The sequence below is a fragment of the Neodiprion fabricii genome, chromosome 1 (assembly GCF_021155785.1).
Source record: "Neodiprion fabricii isolate iyNeoFabr1 chromosome 1, iyNeoFabr1.1, whole genome shotgun sequence".
NCBI lineage: Eukaryota > Metazoa > Arthropoda > Insecta > Hymenoptera > Diprionidae > Neodiprion > Neodiprion fabricii.
Genome location: NC_060239.1, coordinates 3,382,601 through 3,396,560, shown reverse-complemented (window position 1 = coordinate 3,396,560; position 13,960 = coordinate 3,382,601). Strand labels below are relative to the sequence as shown.

General features: G+C 41.5%; 1 long non-coding RNA gene across 1 annotated transcript; it reads right to left on the bottom strand.

The window, feature by feature from the left end:
* Nucleotides 1–434: 434 nt before the first annotated feature.
* On the bottom strand, nucleotides 435–2,668 carry LOC124179394. Its single transcript, XR_006870024.1, has 3 exons — nucleotides 2,366–2,668; nucleotides 1,252–1,513; nucleotides 435–500 (listed from the first exon to the last, which is right to left on the bottom strand). It is a non-coding gene; the product is annotated as an uncharacterized LOC124179394 (long non-coding RNA).
* Nucleotides 2,669–13,960: the final 11,292 nt, after the last annotated feature.

Genomic DNA, 13,960 nt, shown 5'->3' with positions numbered 1-13,960 from the left:
CTTATCGACACTTGGTGCGATCCCGTGCAGTCCCAAAAGTCTTCTCAGTTTGAATCTCGGTCTGCAGCTTTGAGCTTCAATCCTCGCCAAATATCTTCTACCACTTGCTATTTTAAATCACGTTTAATATACGGGATCGTTTCACTCGACTTTCGCACAATATTCCCGCATCCGTGAACCGTCACAGGTGTAATATAAAATCCTGAGAAATTTAATTAAGCAATGTGGGACGCGGCCATAGTTGCGTCGAAGAAAGGAGATAACGCCCTCCGCGATTATTAATATAATTCCGGACGGAGAGCGAAGCCATATCTTAATTTCTGTCGCTGCACATCTCCGTTTCCTCGTTTCAGCGTCAAACCGCTTTCCGTCTTCCTTTTTCTCCCGCATTGCAGAAAACTGACTCTTCATTTTTTCTTCATTTTTTTTTTTCTGTCTTCAAAAAAAAATAAAAATACATCTCGCTCCCAGAAATTTCGATGAATTGTCCACCAAGAACTCTGTGAAGTAAAAAATCAGTTTTTTAAAATTCGCACTAACGAAAATTCGATCGAATTTTCGTGAAGATATTTTCACGAAACACTTTGCCCGGGAAGAATATTGATGTAAAGAAATTGAAAAAAATCCATGCAACATATGGATTCGCAAACACACGCGCACGCATGCGCGCACACACATCCAGGTATAAAATATGAATTTCTAAAACAAATGGTTATGTTTTTATAAAGGACAATAACGCCGCGTCTATCTATCACGCCGTCTATGCAATATTGGCATGCCCATCGTACGTAATATTGAAATTGTATTTTTTCGCAATATGAAAGTTATTTATGAAACGTAGCGGGCAATATACGGGATCTTCCCCCCTCCCCCCTCCCGCCTTTACCCTACCACCATATTTTTCCCCCCGCTGCCGTCGCCGCGCGATGCGACATATGATATGATACGATATGATATGATACGATGCGATGCGATGCGACGCGACGAGACGCGATGCCTCGATACAAACGCATCTCCTCCTGCCCGTCGACGTGCACACTCCTCAAGGTGTCGTAGAAAAAGTCGTAGGAAAAGCTCAAAATCGTTGATATTTTTTCAAAAAATCACCCTGAAATTCACATGCTCATGAAAATCGGCAAAGCTTAAGCGTTTACCGTTTCTAGTTTCCAGTTTTTTGTATTTTTCTTCTTTCTTGTTGCCGTTTTCCAATTTTTGGCACATGTTTACAATCGGGGGATGGTGTACACCCACCCCGAAACGTGGACGACGTGGAATCGGTCGAACCGGCGAGGCGACAGCTGTTCGTTGGTCGGGCGCGCACATCGATTGTCTCGGATTGTCTCGGTCCCGGTGATTGATGATCCTCGGGGGTGGCTAGTGGTGCCCGGTCCCTTTTCCTCTTCCGTGTCTTCCTCCTTTACCGCGTTTCTTCATTATACTCGCTTCCTTCCTGGTCCTCGACCGTAACTTTGACGCGTCGCGAAATTTCTGACTGCGATATTGGCAAGGAGGGCTGAAATCGAGAAAAGTGGTGTAAAATATTGGTGCTTAAAAACTGATTTGCAAAAGATTTCATCTCGCCCGCGATAAGATTATATGCGCTTCCGTCAACGCGAGGAACGGATTCTGCTCGCTCTTTCTGTCCCCGTCGGTTCACGTTAGGTTCCTTGAAACTCTGCCGCAGGATCATCCTCCGTTACCTACGAAGGAGAACGGTCTGCATATCCGAACCAGATATCCCAGCTCGCGACGCGTCGAAATCGACGAAGCGATAACAGCAGCCCCGTTTTACCAACCCGATCAGTCTTGGGAAATCAGTTCGATCAGTAAAAAATTGTTTCCAACGATTTTACACGACATTTTGAATTTTGCTTGTCCCATTCGGCTTTCCCTTTCATCTACCTTCATTTTTTCCTTGGACGTGGTTTTGGAACACGTTTTTTAACTGTAATTCTGCCACATGCGATATCCTCGCCCTTCCGCTGAACGATTTGACACGCATATGCACAACCTGGTTCCGTTATTCGAAAACTTTCACACCGATGTGAGCTGCAAGCCTGACGACTGCATCGGACGTAATACGTGCCGCATATGGCATGGATATATTAGTAGAATATAAGTTTTTCTTTAGTACTAGTTGGTAGTAAGACTTTCAAAATAATGATCTCGGTTGGTAATAAAATCTTACGAATCTCCAAGTCCTGCCATTAAGAATCATTCAAACTTTCACATCAGAGTTTCATACATCTTTTCAATTCCATAATACAATTATAATTACCAACTGTACAAAGCTGATACAAAAACTTTTCGAATCGAATTTCGTAAATGGTCGATATTGTAATGCGAATAAAACATTTATAATCACCAATCCACTGTATGCTCCATTCCGCGAAAGGTTGTTCGGCACCAAATCGTTGTCCTCGGCGATCCGGTAGGCGATCAAAAAGTGCGTTTGAGTCTGCGGTCTGCAGCGAGAGGCGTAAATGCGCCAACTGGTAGACGAACGCGAGAAGTCGCACCCCGGTATTCGGGGATCGGATACACCAGTTGCTGTGAATGAGAGAGCCGGCTATACCTGGGCTCTCCGAAGTCATAAATCACTTTCCCCTGGTGCTCTACCCCTCGGTACGGACCAGCGACAGAACCCGGTCGAACAGCGGACCGGCAGCATCACCTGGAGTTCTCCGGACTACGCTGTCTTTGGCGAAGAAGGTTGGAGAAGCTGAAACCTCCGGATTTTAAACTCAGGTAAAAATAAGGAATAAGTCAAAGTGAACAAATGACGTGTTATAAAAATTCGGGATATTGAAAGTAGGTATGTTACAAATGCGTAACGATGGATCTTCTCGGCTCGATTTGCTGCTCTGTTCGCGTTGCATCATTGCAACGGGATAACATCGGACGGGATTTTTGCGAGTCCAGCATAACCGGATGTGGAATTAATCGTCGGGTGTTAGCGGCGCCCCATTCTGCAGGACGAGAAGAGGGGTGGGTTGCAGGATCTGGGGGGGGGGGGGGGGGGGGGTGGAACTTTGGAAAGGCCCTCAGGAGTACGGGGAAAGAGAGGGGAAGCTATAAATTTCGTACACTTGACACGGATTCAAAATGATCCCCTTTATTGCAGGATTCCCGCGTTAGTTGTGCTGTGGCCTGCCAGCCAGGCAGTCGCGCCCACCGCGTTGAGGAAGAAAATCGCCGTCCAGTTTCAAGTGTTTTCAGATCTAATTTCCGTCCACCGAGTTTTACGGTAAACGTGCGAAACATTCGCAACGACGATTCGCGAGTGCGTGCGACTTGATCAGTGAACTATTTTGTATTATTATTCCTCGGTGATGGATGTGCGATGTCGAACGATTTTGCGAGGTTGGCGAAACTCTCGGACTTCAAAACTGTCGGAAAAAACGTGAAACTTTTTTACACGCTCTGGGTTGAAATTTTGACGAGACTTCGAGGATCCGGCGCTAACTTGAAGCGAGTGACAGACCGATGGGAAATCGTTACTGTGGTATAACGACGTCACGATTCACGGGGGTGGAAAATCGCGGCTTATACGAATTGTAAAAAATCATTCGAGGGATGAGAAAGAAATTTAGAAAATCTTAGACGGACGATCGGCGTTTGATCAAGCTCAATGTTGTGATCAATGCACGCGAGCTATTTTTTTACATTTGTTTCAAGATAAAACTACACCTAATCTTATTATTTCATCCCCCTTGATCCCAATTTGTTTCTTACTTTGTCGATCTTTAATTACTTACGATACACTGATCAGTCATTAAAAAAAAAAACACAAGTTGCTCTTTTGGTGACTAAAATTACACGAATATAAAACTACAGAACACTTTTAAAAAAAAATTGTTTCGACTAGTTTGAATAAAACAAGAATGCAAAATTTGACACAACCAGTCCAATTTTTTTTTTATTTTTCCTCATTATTTTCTGCTCTTACTTTCTCCGCTCGCTTTGTTTCCACAGATCCTTTCACAGATCCAGATTCCTCAAGCGCGAATTCCCGGTGGCGCTGTAAGTGGCGGCGCATATCGAGTATTCGATGAACCGAGAAGGACTTGGCAAGGGTGGACGATGGCGCTGGTTGGCAGGGGTCACGAACAGTAGGTCCTGTTTTTCCACCCCGTCTGCTTCCCACGCAGCGGTTCGCCAACCAATCTAAAATCTCGTTCCATTTAATTCTCCTCCCGCCATAAACCCCTCGGTATATCCACCCTTGCAGCGGCTATTTTTACGATAATGAATAATTATCGGGGTAGCGCATCTTCCTTTCTTCCATATACCGCGGAACGTGTTATACGTGTGCGTTGTTTCGTTGATTTCATTGCATTAGCGGAGTCTAATTATTCTCGAACATCATAAATGCAAATTTATATTCAATCGGAATATTGTTCGAGATTATGTTGGAGATTATATCCGAGGTTAACGACTCTGCGTGATAATAATGGGCGCGAAATGTCAATTTGCATGATAATTAAACCAGACCGGGATCTATGTAGCGAATTCATATCGGTATTCACGATTTGACCCATCATTTATTGCTACACAGTTTAAACCGGTTTTGGACGTAAATTTGATTTTTTCATAGTTTGAAAAGCTGAACGTTCGATAATCGTCTTCAAAATCAAATTCAAAAAGTCTACAATCGCGTTTTTTTCAAATTTCAAATTTAATATTATTTTCTATTCTCTGAACATTCGCAATAGTCGAACGAAAAAATTCGCGTACCGATAGTAAAATTCGTTTATTTCTAAACAGCGAATAAAAAAATTATACACATCGTTGGACATACTGAATTAAAAACGATAATACATCGAAACAGCCATTTTGTATAGATTGTAACGTATTGATCGAGACTACCATCCGTGGCGCATCGGTACATATATATACGATATATATATTATATATACATACAGTCTACATATTATACGTTGAATCTGAATGACAAGCCGGCAGATGGAATCGCTCCCCTTCTGCCAGCCCCCTTCGAAGTTTTATGCCGTCTACCAACCCCGTCTCTCTGGTTATACCCGCACACACACACCCCTTGGAACGTGGGTATGTATAATCGTGTACATGTGCAGCAGGGGTGGCTGAACTGACACAAAGGCAGAGGAATCACGTACACTAGTGCACCAATGTATTTTCACTGTGTGTTAGTTTCTGGTACCGCCCATTTATGCATCTCTGAAACGTACTTTTTAATTAAAAACCTGTGGAAACTACTGTGCTGCTACTGCAGGAGGAACGGGACGCGGGGTGTAATTCTCGTTTATTAAATTAGCACACAATAGAAGTAAAACCAGCGGTCAATTTAAACGAACGTAGTTTGACAATCGTACAGACTCGACTAGTTTTTTTTCCAGCTAGGGATACTAATGTGAAACGATCAAAGAGAAAAAGGGTCACAGAGTAGAATTTTCCAAACCACCGGGCAAATCTTTTTTGCCGTACTTCAAAGTGCAGAAAAAGTAGGAGTTTATAATTTTATAATGTCCATAGATAGTAAAAATGTGGAACAGTGAAAATGTCGCGATGGTCAAAGTATATTGCAGAAAGCTGAAACATAAGATCGTCAAAATACTAACTGTCATGTAAACACGGAATTTCACATTTTGGAAAATTTAATATTCTGACGCTTCTGTTTTGTAATCTTTCTAAATTTTTACTCTTGTCAATTTTTGTTCTTTCATAATAAACAGCAGATTTTTATTCGTTAATAAATCTAGAAATCCCCTGCCTCGTTATTGGTCTACGATATCGAAATGCTTGCGATGCGTACCAGTTTTCGCATTTCAATATAACACTGTCTGCGATAGTCATACACGTAAAACGTAATGAACTCCTATATGTCAACGGCCGTAACGACGTGCTCAATTAACCACTTGCAGACGGTTATAATCGATACGCAATATTCATGGAGAGACTGGTAACGTTAGCGTTGCATGCCTATAGACACACTTATATTTGGCCGCGGTCGAAAGCAAGACAATGCAAGTAAGCCAATTACTAGCCCCTGCCGTGGAAAACTAACGTAGCTAACTGGCAGCGATGTCCTATGCTAATAAATGGTGTATTTAATACGGAGTTCCTTGTTTGGTCGGTTAATTCTGCATCGGGTCTTAATGGGCAACCGGAAATTGTTAACGGGTCTAAGATTTGAATTGATATTCTCGGTACCCGATTTAGGCGCTGATATCTTTTCCCCAATGAAGATTATACATATTACCGCGTTACACGGTCAGGGACAACCGTTTAAAGGTTCAATATTCGAGCTTCATGTTATATATTCTTCTACCTGTTCTGCTTCTTCCTCTTCTGGCACTTCTCCATGGGAACAATGAATATATATTTCTTCGTTGCCGTATACTTGTGAGTTTCTCAATATTTCACATAGTTCTGAACAAGGTAGAGCGAGTAGGTATGCATGCGACTCGAGGCTCTTTCGAGTCGATAAAAGTCCGCTGAATTCTGTTGGGAAATCCGAGAGGAGCTTCTGCCGTTCTGTGAGAATCTTCGCTGACGGCGGCGAGAGAAGAAAAGAAGAGAAGATAAAAGAAAGAAAGGAAAAGAAAAAAAAAAGAAAAGAAGTTGAAAGCTCTTAGCGAATGGTAATTTGTTCGGGAAACGAAAAATATTTGCGCTCGCTTTTTCATCATCGCCATTATACACACTTCCATTATATGCATACTAGGGTGGGTCAAAAAAATCAAGTATTTTTTTTTTTGGATTCGACACACGAAAACTAGTTCCTAGCTACCTCTAGAAAGTACTTACCAAATCTAAGCTCTTAATATTAACGGGAAGATTATGCTCATCATAGTTTTCCATTTTCAATTTAGTCTTATATAAAAATGGCCATATCTTATCACCAATAGATTGTTAAATTAGTTGCATCGTCAATATTTATAGGAAATTGACCGCTCTACAAAAATGGTCTCTTATACTTTTTTCATTAATCTAACCATTTAAAAGATATTCAAGGTGAAAGGTTGAAGTATTTTAAGGAAAATAACTTTTAGTTTTGAATTTTGTAACTTACTAAAAAATAATTATTGTCAAATGAGTTTCAGATATTTTCATAGGAAATTGAACGCTCTACAAAAAAGGTTTCTTGTGGTTAATCGATTACTGTAACCATTTAGAAGATGTCCGCAGTAGAATCCCAATGCCTGTTGATTTTAATAGTTTTTAAATAATTATTTCCAATTTATCCATTCAATTTATGAATTTTTACAATATTCATGAGAATCTGAGTTTATTTCGAAAGAATGACAGTTTGCAAGTTATGTCTTATCTTTTGTTTGAGAATATATTTCTTTCGAATCAATTTTTTAACGATATTTTCTTTTTATAACTTTTATCACAATTGAGGATCGTAATTTGATATTTTTCAACGGGTTTATTTAAAATGTCATTCAAATTTCTTTTTTCCAAAAAAGTTATAATTGAATATTTTTTGTTTGGGGAATTTGAAGATTTAATTTCGAATGTTGGTAGTTCTGTTACTCATTACTTGTTGAACTAGCGCCATCTGTGGTTTTATGTCATTTCTATATGACATCATATGACTATATGATAAGACGAAACATAGAAATGACCATCTGTGGTTTTATGTCATTTCTATATGACATCATATGACTATATGATAAGACGAAACATAGAAATGACCATCTGTGGTTTTATGTCATTTCTATATGACATCATATGACTATATGATAAGACGAAACATAGAAATGACATAAAACCACAGATGGCGCTAGTTCAACAAGTAATGCATAGTATGCAATGCAGAAATATAAGACGAAACATAGAAATGACATAAAACCACAGATGGCGCTAGTTCAACAAGTAATGAGTAACAGAACTACCAACATTCGAAATTAAATCTTCAAATTCCCCAAACAAAAAATATTCAATTATAACTTTTTTGGAAAAAAGAAATTTGAATGACATTTTAAATAAACCCGTTGAAAAATATCAAATTACGATCCTCAATTGTGATAAAAGTTATAAAAAGAAAATATCGTTAAAAAATTGATTCGAAAGAAATATATTCTCAAACAAAAGATAAGACATAACTTGCAAACTGTCATTCTTTCGAAATAAACTCAGATTCTCATGAATATTGTAAAAATTCATAAATTGAATGGATAAATTGGAAATAATTATTTAAAAACTATTAAAATCAACAGGCATTGGGATTCTACTGCGGATATCTTCTAAATGGTTACAGTAATCGATTAACCACAAGAAACCTTTTTTGTAGAGCGTTCAATTTCCTATGAAAATATCTGAAACTCATTTGACAATAATTATTTTTTAGTAAGTTACAAAATTCAAAACTAAAAGTTATTTTCCTTAAAATACTTCAACCTTTCACCTTGAATATCTTTTAAATGGTTAGATTAATGAAAAAAGTATAAGAGACCATTTTTGTAGAGCGGTCAATTTCCTATAAATATTGACGATGCAACTAATTTAACAATCTATTGGTGATAAGATATGGCCATTTTTATATAAGACTAAATTGAAAATGGAAAACTATGATGAGCATAATCTTCCCGTTAATATTAAGAGCTTAGATTTGGTAAGTACTTTCTAGAGGTAGCTAGGAACTAGTTTTCGTGTGTCGAATCCAAAAAAAAAATACTTGATTTTTTTGACCCACCCTAATGCATACCTTTCGTTTGAAACCGTGGATCACGTGATGGATCTGTCTAGCGAGAAAAGATTTTCACATCCTTCCGTTACGTAACGACAATTCCATAATCTGCAGGCTCGTCCAGAATTATTATTCCGATGTTTCCTGCGAAGAAATAAAAGATACTCGAAGAATAGATTCACGGACCTCCGTATAACGATCTCATCGATCAGCTGCCAACTTATCGGTGACGCTAAGATCTCGGACGGACAGCCCTCAGGTCTCGGGGAAAAGACGGCGCACGGATTGCCGTGAGTAACGAGTAACCATTCGCTGAAAAAACTCTCTCGGGACAGACATCAAGTCGTCTTTCACCGGGCTTTACAGACTGCCTCCTAGATTGTCCGAATGTTTGCAACAGCTCGATTCCGACGGCTTCCTGCGGGACTCCAGAGACGTTCCCCCATCCCGTCCTCGCTAACCGAATCGTTTCCCACTGCCGTTGATAGTCCCGATCCCTCCTGATTTCGTTGAGTCTTTATTTCTGGAAAATTTAACGAAAAATATTCAGAATCGTGTAGCAATTAAACGGACGCCACGACCTCGATCGACGTTTGCTGGCGTTAGAGCTTGACGCGGAGAAACTGCGTGGCATCTGACAAGTTGTACCGATCCACCAGGACGTGTCATCCGTCTCGGATTGCGGATGATGAATGAACGGATCAGCTGATCAGCGGCTCCCCTTCGCCCACGCGAAAACCTGGAATTTAAAACTGTTGACATTGCAATGAGAAGAGTGGTATAATATTAGTCTTTAAGAATTATACGGGATTGACGAAAGCTCAGAAAGATTGAGAACTTAAATTACTTCTGTCCAGGTGTGACATCGAACAGCTATTTACTCTCTGACAGGAGATTTGAAGCAACGATGAATGAGGAGAAAAATATCGTTAGCGAGAACCCGGTCGCGATTACATTAAAAGAAAACAAAAAAAAAAAATAAAAAATGGAAAAATGAAAAACGGCGTCAATTAATCAAAAGGGAAAATAAAAAAAGTTTCGAGAACACGTTTCACGTACGAGATGAATAATTTAGATCAAAACTTGGCGGTTAATTCAAAGGAGTATAATAGGAAAAATATACAAAAGGTGGAAACAGGGCTCCTGCATGCAGATTGAAAGGTAGCGGTGTGTGAACCTGTACTTACGACGAACGGTTAAGCGTAGTGAGAGGCGGCCGGCTTTTAAATAAATTATGATTAACACGCGAGGTGCAGAAGAGCCGGAGCAGCGGCGTTCCCTCCGCGAAATATAATATGGAGGGAAATTTCGCGTGCGCCAGCTTCGACGCTCCTCGACCCTCAAGGATCAATGCTTATGCTCCTTGCGCGTTCCTGCAGCCAGTTTTACTCCTCCGTCTCGGATATAATATGAAACTGGGTTACGTCCTCGGGTAGAGCGGCATTATACAGCTGGGATTTGGAATGTATCAGAAAAGGAGATTCTGCAGTCGAGAGCGTTTTTCACTCGCGGTATCTCTTTGAAAATGCATGAAAACACGCATACTTATATCATCTCGGCGAATAAGCGAGGCTCCCCGGTACCGGGCTAAGCTGCGACAAGGGGCGTGGGTGGATTTTAACCCCTCGCACAATTTCTCCCCAGAAAACCGGGCTCATCTCAATATAAACGTTACTTTCGTCGTTTTAACTTTTATTGCACCGTCTCGCTTCCGTTTCGCCGTTATCTTTTTCGACCGCTGTAATCTCACAAATTTCTATAAAACGATAAATTCGTTTCACGTACTCAACGACATACGTAAAAATTTCACCTTTCTTCAATATAGAAAAGCCAATAATGTTTTATATATTTTATAGATACGCAGTCACCCTTCTTTTTACTCTTTATTATTTTTTTTTTCACGCAACGCGCGAATTTCAGTCATACAAAGCGTATAAAATATACCGATCGTATAAACTCTGTAATCATTCTCATTGGCGGTATAATAAGCCGTGATAAAAGTACGATGTAACAAAATCACAAACGAAGGGGAAAAAAGACGGGTTAAATTTTTGCCTGCAACTCGTACCATACTCCTGTATTTGTAATTTCGTTTCACCTGACAACCCGGCTCGTTTCAGATACCGAGTATATCCGTCCTGCTGTACGTGCGGTAGAAACGAGCGGATTAATGTCGCCGCATTGTCGCTTGCACGAGGAGTAAAATCAGAAAGGAAATCGGCTGGCGCAAGAAATTATCATTCGAGTCACGGCTGCCGGACGTACGTACCACCTTCCTCCTCGTTCCAAAAGCATTCCTCGGGACAATAGAAACGGTCAGTCAAACATCGCGTTTCTTGCCGCGAGCAATCAGCCCAAAAGACGTTCGTGCCTTGATTCCTCCCCGATAATGCCGCGGGTGAATGAGATGTACTTGAACTCGAGTGGAAAAAGTTAACCGAGATTTCATGGAGTGGACCAATCATACGTGTACTTATTCTTCTTCGGGCAAGAACAAGGTGAGTAATATCGACGGATTCGACGAGGGTGAGTAGATGTAATAAAAACGAGGGTAAATAAAAGACCAAAGAATGAAAAAATCGTGTCTGCGATAGCCGGATGAAAATTGGATCACAGGAGACGAAGTAGCGCGAAATATAGGCCGAGTGTGTCGCGGAGGTTTGACGGGGTGAGAATTTGGCGTATAGCGTATCGAAAGGGGTGAGTGATTGGTAAGCAGGGACTGACATCGGGATGACGGGATCCCGTCAGGGGGTGGGACACGAGGGATCGGGGCGTCGATTTATCGAGTTAAGTTGTCGAGGGAGACGAGAAGGAGGAGGAGGAGGAGGAGGAGGAGGAGACCTCGCGTCACTCCGGACCTCAGCAGCTCTGCAAGGACTCCCGTCATCCGGCCGTCTCCCTCGGGTTTTGCCGCCCCTGAATCGTCGGTGGACCGAATCCGGGGCGTCGATCAATAAACGGGATCCGTCGTTGCGACGGCGGGGAGTAACGGCATCAACACCATCAGCAGCATCAGGAGATGCAGGAGGAGCATCAGGAACGCCGCATAAGGAATTCCTCGACGAGGACCGCGGTGTCTCCGCGGCAGCTTCCCGGGCCTCGGACGCCTCGGGGAGGTTTTTCGGGAAGAGAGAGAGAGAGCGAGAGAGAGAATGAGAGAGAGGAGAGGGCGTGAGGGGAGACGCGAGATGACGGGATGACGGGAATCCGCACCCCGACGGGGCGCCGAGGTTTCCCGAGGGTGATCGAGCCACCCCGAAACACCGCGAATGCCGCCCCTACCCCTCTAAACTCGTCGACGACGGTCCAATCATCGCAGCATCCGGCGCTTCGCGGCATCCGCCGAAAACTCCCGACGAGACGAGCCGCACCGCCCTGACGGCCACCGCCGCCGACGACGTCGACGCCGCCAACTACCAACCACTACCACTACTTCGGTAAAAGAGGAAGACCCGGACGAACAGCGACGCGGTGTGCTAGAGGGGCGTTGGCCTCCGTCACTCCCGACCGAGTAACAAGTTACCAGACGACGCTTCCCGCAGGACCTCCAAGGACCTCGGACTCCCGCCGACGCCGATCTCGATCCTGGACGCTGATACACCGCCATAAGTGTCTTGTCTTCCTAACGCACGACTCGGATCACGTTTGTTAAATGTTGTGTCTGTTGTACCGTGTTTGTCTCGCCTCGCTTGTTGCATATCCGTTTCGCAAGTACATGCAGATAACTTTAATTCGTTTCTTCATCCTACGATCCTTTACATGCATGCTTGACGTTGCCCACCTGATATTTTGTGTTATTTTTTTGAAATTTTTTTACGCGCCGAATCTTTGTTGTAGATATATTTTTAACTGTTCCTTGCCTTCTGTTCAACGATTAAACGATTCCTGCGTCACGTGCTGCATTTTTATTGTTTACCTGAATCGACTCACGGTTTTCTTGTGGTTTCGCCTACAAATTTTTTCTGTTTTTATCATCTTCTTCACCTTTCGCAAATCTTTCCTCTAAAGTTTTCACTATCCGGTGTCTGTTATACGTACACATACTATACATACACGCACATTTTCCAATCCAGTCCCCGGTTACGGTCAGTAAACAGGAAAAGAGTACAACTGAATTACCCTTGACAAGCGTCACACGAATCCTTTCCAACCACGTACAAGAGTTTTGAATTTAATATAATCCAGTTCGTTGAAATGAACATAAATTACGAGCGTCAATATGCACCCTATTTCTCGTTTCCAAGTTTGTTCTGTGTAGCAAAAATTTGAATCGTCAGAGTAAACGTTTATAAAAAAGAAAAAAAAAGTCATCAGATGCATTAGATGAAATAGATTTCGCGAGCGTGCATATTATTTTTTGTTTATTTTAGTATTTTTTATCGATCTTGAGCACTCTGAAAAAAAAAAACAAAAAACATTGTCGCAATCAATAATCGAAACGAAACATTCCAACCGATAGAAAGATATATTGCTTATTCAATTCCAGGAGGGATATAATAAGCGTAGTCGAGTCAGGTATACAGAAGAGGTTCGTCGGACGTGACTTCCGTTATAACCATATTAAGAAGGCTGTGTAGCCGCTATTGTACGCTGTTTCCTATTTTGGCAAGCATTAGCACTGATCCGTGATCTTCAAAGCTAACGCGAGCCTGGACATAAATTCTTGAGGTGAGCGAGTATTGTGACCGACCACCAAGCTGGCACGAGGCTTTCCGCAAAGACACTTATACCCTTATAAACCTGCCTAATTCCGTATTAATTTTCAGAAGTCCATCGACTCAGATTTGGAGGCTCGAGCTCAGTTGCTCGCATTCGCAATTCTGTTGCAATATTTTCATTTCAACCTCACTGATTTCGTTTTTTCTTTTTTGCGTTTGTTTGTACGCGTTCATTGGTTCAAGCTCGGGATCTTATTCGAGTCAATCAAGAGTACTTTTCAAAAATAATAACAGCAATTAATGCCGACGTTGAAGTACTTGTACGTATAAATTTATGAAAATTTTTCAATGTGATAATTTCGCAACTGCAGCTCTCGATATTTTTTTTTTGAGCAGCTTTCTCTATCAATTGGAATGTTTCAATGGTGGTTTGATTTAATTCGAAACTCGTATTGAATATTGATGAATGTGACTGCAAGGCTCGACTGCAAAACTAAATACTTCGTTGAAGCATGGATTAGATGAGGTAGAGATTCATACTCCGTACAGAAGCCGGAAGATTTTTTCTCGATCATTTTTCTAGTCAATAATTTTCGAGATAGAAATTTTTTTCCTTGAATTTAAT